The sequence below is a fragment of the Pelmatolapia mariae genome, linkage group LG17 (genome assembly GCF_036321145.2).
Source record: "Pelmatolapia mariae isolate MD_Pm_ZW linkage group LG17, Pm_UMD_F_2, whole genome shotgun sequence".
Classification (NCBI taxonomy): domain Eukaryota; kingdom Metazoa; phylum Chordata; class Actinopteri; order Cichliformes; family Cichlidae; genus Pelmatolapia; species Pelmatolapia mariae.
Window position 1 is genome coordinate 38,033,469 of NC_086242.1, and position 8,758 is coordinate 38,042,226.

General features: G+C 40.6%; 1 long non-coding RNA gene across 1 annotated transcript; it reads left to right on the forward strand.

Annotated features, from left to right (window-relative positions):
- Positions 1-6,092: 6,092 nt before the first annotated feature.
- On the forward strand, positions 6,093-6,972 carry LOC134646741 (uncharacterized). Its single transcript, XR_010096777.1, has 3 exons — positions 6,093-6,203; positions 6,571-6,672; positions 6,874-6,972. It is a non-coding gene; the product is annotated as an uncharacterized LOC134646741 (long non-coding RNA).
- The last annotated feature ends 1,786 nt before the right edge of the window (positions 6,973-8,758 follow it).

Here is an 8,758-nt window from a genome sequence, read left to right on the forward strand (position 1 = left end):
TGGGATGTAGATTTACCTTCCAGCAAGACAATGACCCTAAATATACAGTTAGAGCTTCAATGGAATGCTTTAGATCAAAGAATATCCATGTGTTAGAAGGGTCAGTCAAAGTTCAGACCTAAATCCCATTGAGCATCTGTGGCAAGAGTTGAACATTGCTGTTCAGAGACACTTTCCGTCCAATCTGTCTGAGCTTGACCTGGTTTACAATGAAGAATGGGCAAATATTTCAGTCTCTAGATGTGCAAAGCTGGTAGAGACATACTCCAAAAGACTTGCAGGTGTAACTGCAGCAAAAGGTGGCTCTATGAAGAGCAGGGGGGTGAATAGAAATGCAGCTATACTTTTCCAAATTTATTTGCTTAGAATTTTGACAACCATGTATTATTTTCATACCACTTCACAGTTATGTGCTACTTTGTGTTAATCTATCATAGAAAAGGTCAATAAAAAACATCTTTTCTTTGTGGTTGTAAGGTGACAAAATGTGTAAAAGTTCAAGAACTATGAATAATTTTTCAAGGCACCGTAACTTCAAATCACCACACAAGCACACATCAGTTCACATGCATGTACACATATGCAGAGTTAAAGTATATGTGTATATGCAACTTCAAAAGTTAAAGTAGAAAAAGAAAAAAAAAACTTTAGGAACAATATGGAATGAGTGATAATGTCATCACCATTCCATGATTTGGGATGGTGATGACATCCCAAATATTTGTTTCACTTTAAATCTGTTTTTTTTTTCTTAATTGCAAAAACTGTAAAATTTGAATTCTCTTTTTCATCACTTCAGTGTCTCCTTCTTGTATCTTTGCTACACATTGGATATAATTTTTCTTACCAGGATGATGCATGATCTTTACTCTCAAATCATTTTAATGGCTTGTGAGGAAGTTGCCCCTCTGCTCCAAATTACTGTTTAATAGGCAATTTGTTCTTTACTCTAGTTTGTTCCTTGATTGTATTTTTGCAAATTTGGCTCAGGGGGATCTGAAAGCCAGGAGACAATTTATTGTATTGGCCACAAACAATCTAATGGAGGAAAATTTTTCCCATAAATATTAATAAAGATTTCTATCAGAGCAAAATATCTCTCTCTCTTAAGTATTTGCTCCTAACCACGTCCTAACCTAGCAGTCATATATAGCCTTTAATTAATCCTGCATTTTTTGTCAAAGACATTTGTCACCATGAAATTAATAGCTTAAAACAGCAACATATGAACAGATTCACTGAGTAATCAAAAAAGTTTAGCATGAATCTGGACATTAGATTTAAGCTTGAAGTTTTAACCTTATCAAATATCACTTGGTAGAAGCTCCTTACCATTTGAAGAAATCTCTTCTCAATCTGCTGTCCTCTTCTGCTTGCATCTTCTTCTTTTTTTCCATCTGAGAGTGACGTTATTCCATGTTAATTATTTTTTCTCCGTGAAAAACACAGCAACTCATCTGATCCCGGGGTGCCAAGGCCTCGAGCTCCGGATCTCAGCAGAAAAGTGCCAATAAAAGTTGCAGGCTGATCCAGGTATCAGTTTGACATAGGTTCTCCTCTGTGACATCACAGTTGGAACACCGTTACGCCTCTGCGTAACCATGGTTGCAGGGGGACGCTTTGGAGCTCTGCTGCTCAGCAGCAAAAGATTTCAGGTTAAACTCTAAAACCAAATAAAATCAATATACTGTATATGTGTGTAGTGTACCGCGCAAGCGTTCATTTTCTGGAAGAGGCTATAAAACGGACAGTTAAAAGGTGACCGATAGCAGCCATACTGAGGTGAGTTGTTGAGGATATGTCGAGCTGTCGATAAGCACGGCTGTTTTTGTGCTCTTATATACTGTTAGCCTGTTTTGGCTGGCGTTAGTGAAGCTGTTTTCAACTGGATGTCACATTGTTGAACTCTGATGATTAATGAATAAACTCTCGATGTGACGATGGTAGAATGTAATTGTAACCTTGTGTTAATTTAGTCGTTTGATACTGTTTAATATCCAGTCCATCTGTTTGGTGTTTTGTTTTTAACATGCCCTGGAATAATTTAAAGTTTTACAATGCCGGTGATTTACAACTCTAAATTTTCAGCTTTTTCCTTTTAAACAAATTTAAAGTGAAACAACACAAAACACTGCAAACCACAACACAATTAAATAGAAATATGAAAAAATATATAAAAACAAAAAGAAGATGCACATACTCTGTCATATGGGCCTGCGTGAATAAACTTTCTGAATCCTTTATCATCCGCAACTGAAAATAGTTGTGGATGTGACGTTGTTGTCCCTGGCTCTCTTTCTCTCTCTTCCCCTCCTGCTCTGTTCCTGTGCTACTGAGAGTGTAACTACCGCCTATTAAATCTTGTTCTTGTCATTCTTTTAATGAATAGAGAGAACTTAACTCAGTTAGTCAAAATATTTATAATTATTTTATTTAATCATCTCCCGGAAGAGAGAGACATGCACAGCCCAAAGCCATTTTGCAGATCTCTAGCATTAGAAACCAAAAATGTGTATCATATATAGAGCAGGGCGACATGACCAAAAATATTTATCACGATATACATTTGAAAATTTGCAATAAAGATATAACTGACGATATAATTGACGCGAGACGAAATATTTTACAACTCCACAACTTTAGTGCAAAAACTCCCCATCAATGTATTTTCACTTAAACAAGCAGCTTTTTTTAAATGTGCATTAAAGTTATATAAAAATTTAACAGTGCAAATGTCACGGATAATGGGAAAACACGGACTCAGTCGCAGAGCTCTGGATGCGAAGCAAACAGTGCGTTTATTTACAGTGCCCAAAAACAGTGTCTCAAAACACAAAGCGAAGTGCAAAGTCCAACAGTGATCTCCTCCAACTCCCAGTGGTGTGCAGGTGAGTTTCCAAAGTGATTATCCGAGTGTGTTTTCTCCTCCGAGAGCTTAATCCCGCGGGCTCCTTCTCTCCAACCCCCTGCTCCGTATCTCCTCCTCCTACAAACGAGCGAAAACAACAGGTGAGAGGGCTAGCCGGCTAAAGCTAAGTTGCAAGTAACAAACACTCTTTACTACCGAGCTTCAAGTACAATCCAGCTTCGACTGCCGTCTGGACACACAGTTAAATACCTCAGCCCACGACGAAGGATGATTAGTGACAGCTGGGTGGCAAATTAGGTGCAGGTGTGTCAGCCGCTGGGTGGAGACAGCAAGGGTAGGGAGGAGGAGAGAGTGAAACACACACAGGCCCCGGGAAGGACCGTCCGACCATGACCGCAAATGCAAATTCCTTGCTGAAGGTTTAACAAAAAGGCATTTCCAGCGGAAACTGGCCGACGTATCCTCAGCATAACCATGTATAATATCCACAAAACTTAAAAATTGGTCATACACACACAATACGGTAATATTTTGTTGAAGCACAGTACGTATCACTCCGCGAGGCTCCTGCCTATGGTAGCCATAATGCTCCCACAATCCTTCAAGCGGTGCGACTTCGTAGCTTACCAAAGTTGTACTAAAACGTTCTTGACAGATTTTGAGCGCCATGTACCACATAAAATCGGTTTGGTAATAACAATAATAACGTCGCCGCCATGCTTTTTTCTGCCATGTGCGTATGAAAACAAAGGCACTGTAGCCAGGCTGACAAAAAGTGAGAGCACTGTTGAGCCAACCATCCCTTTAGCATTAACTAGTAATGACTTCATGAACTTCTTTACAAATAAAATTTTAATCATTAGAGAAAAAATTAATCAAAATCATCTCACAGATGTAATATTATCTACAGCTACTTTCAGTACCATTGATATTCATTTAGACTCTTTTTCTCCAATTGATCTTTCTGACTTAACTTCAATAATTACTTCCTCCAAACCTTCAACGTGTCTTTTAGACCCCATTCCTACAAAACTGCTCAAAGACGTCCTGCCATTAATTAATGCTTCAATCTTAAATACGATCAACCTATCTCTAATAATCGGCTATGTACCACAGGCCTTCAAGCTGGCTGTAGTTAAACCTTTGCTCAAAAAGCCATTTTTAGACCCAGCAGTCTTAGCTAATTATAGGCCAATCTCCAACCTTCAATCAATCAATCAATCAATCTTTATTTATAAAGCACTTTTCATACAAACTGTAGCACAAAGTGCTTTACATGGTTAAAAGCAGCCCACCTCACCCTCCCACTCATTCCCCGCACTGTCATTAACAGAAGCGGTCATGATACACACATCCCCCCACCCCCCCACCCCCACACACACACGTACACACATACACACACACACACCTAAAGAGTAAAATTGGGCTGGGTACGTATTAGCCAAGTGAGGAAACACTATCACAGGGAGCTGTCTGCACCGGGAGCCGGTCACAGACCGCAGCCTCCAGGCTGGGCACACAGCAGGAGGGAGGCTAAGAAGCCCCCCAGCCAGGCTCAGAGGACCCACAGGGCCCCAGCAGCCACGGTCGATCACAGCCCCGGTGCAGAGAACCCCCTCCGAGGAAACACTGGAGATATGACCTAATAAGAATATAAACAGGATAAAAAGATAAAATAAATAAGAGTGGGATATAATATAAATATAAGTATAAACAGAGTAAGAAGATAAAAAATGAATAAGAATAAAATCAGTAAATATTAGGTAAAACTAAATGAATAATATAAATAGAATAACAGGATAGAATAAATAAGCATAAAATAAATAACGTTAGTTAAAAGCTAAATTAAAAAGGTGGGTCTTGAGCCTGTTTTTAAAAACATGAACGTTCTCTGCGGCCCTGAGCTCCTCCGGCAGGCTGTTCCACAGTCGAGGACCATACGACTGAAAAGCTGCCTCTCCGTGAGTATGTGTCCTGACTTTAGGGACAATCAAAAGGCCAGTACCAGAGGACCTCAGGGTCCGTGAGGGTTCATATGGTAAAAGCAGATCTGAAAGATAAGAAGGCCCAAGACCATTAAGACATTTAAAAACCAATAAAAGAACTTTAAAATCGATCCTGAAACACACGGGGAGCCAATGCAGCGATTGTAAAACCGGTGTAATGTGGGCCCGCCCTCTGGTCTTCGTCAGCACACGAGCTGCAGAGTTTTGCAAAAGTTGCAAAGGTGAAATATTCTTTTTGGGGAGACCAGAGAGCAGGGCATTACAATAATCAATGCGACTGGTAATAAAAGCATGCATCAGCATCTCCGTGTTGGCCCGAGAGAGAATAGGGCTTCCTTTCAAAAATCCTTGAAAGAGTAGTTGTCAAACAGCTAACAGATCATCTGCAGAGGAATGGCTTATTTGAAGACGTCTTGATGCATTCTCAATCAATAAAAACAAACAAAAAAAACAACAAAAACCACGATTTTTATTTTGTGTTATCAGTGCTGTCCTGGGGAGATATGAGGTCTTGTGTGACTTAAGGCTAATTCAGCTAATTGTTATGCATTTATTTTAAAAAGTTTGTCCCTGATAGGGCTTAATCATGTCATGTCTTTTATGTTAAAATCTTTGAGTGTATAGGTCCCAGGGAAAGGGTTGTGCGGATCTTCATCTTGGACAGCAGCAAAGGAGTCGACCAAAAAGTCCACTGGGAAGTTGGATGAAGAGGACATGGAAATAGCTGTTTGTCGCCACGGAGTCCTCTTAGCTGCATTGAACATGTTTCGAGGGGAGATCTTTGCTTACCCTCTTTTTCTCCAGAGGAAGTTGGCAGCTAGCGTCCCAGGACATGGGAGGTGCGTTTCAGGATGGGGCCGGTTCAACAGTTGGAGAAGAGGTGGAACAAGTAAACAGTTTCCTGTCTAGGGCGGCCATCACAACGAAATACATGTCTAAAGCAGGTATGTGTCCGTGTCTGAGATTCCACTCAGTCTCCTGCTCATTAATTCTTATTTGTATACTAACTGAAATGCAGGGCGAACAGACATGCTGACCCTCCTGGCTTTGGGGTGGAACAAAAGGAAAGTGGAACAACTGGGTCGCACTTTGAGCCAGAGATATCTAAAGGGGATTATTTTTCAAAACCCATTTTAATGTGTGTGGTAATGGGGGAAAAACACCAGTACTCTTTTAATGTCAATATGAATGACATTTATTAATGTATTCTTAGATCATAAGGATCCTTAGAGAACAAGTGGAGAGCCTGAATGTGACCAAAAATGAGCTGGGTGTGGATGACGACACACTGCAGCAATGGGTGGCCGATGTGCAGAAATGGGCTGAAGGTGAGTCTCAATATAATGCACTCATGTATAACAGTAGGACCCACCATGGCCTCATTAAAGAACTTAAGGTAGAATTAATATCTTTCTGACAGTGTCAACAAACAATGAAAAATAAGCCTTGTAAAAGCAGAATTTATGGCAGAGTTGTTGTGTTTGATCAAATTGGATTGGACCTGGGTTGAAATGATGTCGTACTAGTTGGTTTTATAAACCTGAACACCAACATACTTGTTATCTAATGATAATGCAGCACATGAAGGCTACAGATGTCTTATAATGAATGTCATCAAGTCAGTGATTACAAAGTCCACTGTAGTTTGGTGACTGTTACTCATCCTGTATTCTGATTAATATTCCTCTCACTTAGAAAGTGATCAAACTGATGGCAGCCTTGGAGCGTTGCAGGCACGAATAGAGGAGCTTGTCGTCATCATCAGAGTGCGAACACAAAGTCTTTACAGACAAAATGGTACGTCCCAGTTTCTTTGAAATGGACCGTTTGATACTTAGTTTGTACAGCTTGTACAGCTACTTTGTAAACAGAATAAAATCAGATCCAGGTTTGTTTAAGCTGGATGTGATTTGTTCTAGCAAACAAATTGATGAGTGTAGATTAAAATGTAACTATATACATTATGTGAAGGTGTGAATTTTTTATGATTATTTACAGATAGCAACAAGAGGCGACACAGAATTCGCAAGGTCATCTTAGTTGAGAAGAAACGCTTGGCGGCTGCTGTTGACGACTACAACAAGCTTGCTGAACCAACAAAGCAAATCGTATCCAGTGATGCCCTCATGCAGACCGACATTTGGCTCTGGCAGAGCACAAGTGAACGTAAGCTCTTGATTTATAAATATCCTTTTTAAACAAACTTCCAGTATCTGAGCAGTAGTTGAATGTTTTGTTCTTGAATCATAATATGCTACTATGTTTTCCCATCTGATGTTGTTAAACTGTAGCTGCTGCAGACCTCCAGACAAAGAGAAAGATCTTTGAGAAGGTGATGGCTGTGAGGCGCCTGAGAGAGGAGGAGATGATCCTTTGCAGGGAGATGCGGCATCACTGGACAGTGTTGCGAATGCGATCTGTGGTGTTGGGGACAATCTCCTCAGACTGTAAGCACTTTATTTATTTATTAATTTTTTGATGAATCGATTGAAAATAAGAGCAGATGCTAAAGTCTTACTGGATCTTTTACCTATATCTAGATTGCTAGCTAACACTGCCTTCTCCCTTTAAAAAAAAAAGTTTAATTACAGGATCCTAATTCCTTGTGTTTATGAGGTGAGGTTTTTTATTTGTTTGTTTGTTTGTTTTTGTTACTTATATTTATTTGTTTTGTTCCTTTTACAGCCTCCCTTGTTGGCATGTCGGAGGATGCACAGAAGGGACTCTGTAGCCTGGTTTTAAAAAAACAAAGTGAACTGAAAGCTGAAATGCTCAAAGTAAAGGACACGTACAAGAGAATCCTCAGCCACCAACCACTCCTGGAAATGGACTCGGAGGAGGAGGACGACATTCCAGACGATGCCACTGAGAGTGATTTGAGCACTTCTGATGAAGACTGATTGTGTCATCATTGATGTTATTTTTGGTAAAATAAAAAGTTAATCACATCTGTTTAATGTGATTTTTCAACAGACATTTTACATTTTGAGAAGAAAAATGGAATTTCCTTGGTGCAGTTGTTTACCCTGAATCATTCTTTCCCATCTAATTTAATGACTAGTGTACATGTTCAGATACGATAACATAATTTAATTTATGGGATGCTTTCTGGGCTGCTCAAATTATCACAAAATTTAAAAGCACCAGGCAGCACACTCACAAGTAAATTTTTTGTTCAGTGTTTTGTCGAAGAAATCAACAAGTACAATTGAGATGTTTGCTGTAGTGGTGTGTTTGTTAAGAAGCATGCCAGCACACTGGTGAACTGACAGTCCCAGAATGCACCCGAGCCACTGACTCGCCCCAGAGCAAATGAAATTGCTTATATAGAAAGACAACCGTCATCAAAGAAGAAGTAAAAGAGTAGGAAACAAATGGTAAGGGAAGGTACTGTGGGGTAGGAAAGAAAGGCCAGAGCCATGCAAAATGACCTCCAGCAGGCCACAAATGTGCACATGTCTGCTCAAACGGTCAGAAACGGACTCCATGAGGGTGGTATGAGGGCCCGACGTCCACAGGTGGGGTTGTGCTTACAGCCCAACACCGTGCAGGATGTTTGGCATTTGCCAGAGAACACAAAGATTGGCAACTTTGCCACTGGTGCCCTGTGCTCCTCACAGATGAAAGCAGGTTCACACTGAGCACTTGTGACAGAGTCTGGAGACGCCGTGGAGAACCTTCTGCTGCCTGCAACATCCTCCAGCATGACGGTATGGCAGTGGGTCAGTTTTGGTGTGGGGTGGCATTTCTTTGGGGACCGCACAGCCCTCCATGTGTTCGGCAGAGGTAGCCTGACTGCCATTAGGTACTGAGATGAGATCCTCAGACCCCTTGTGAGACCATATGCTGGTGCGGTTGGCCCCGGGTTCCTCCTAATATAAGA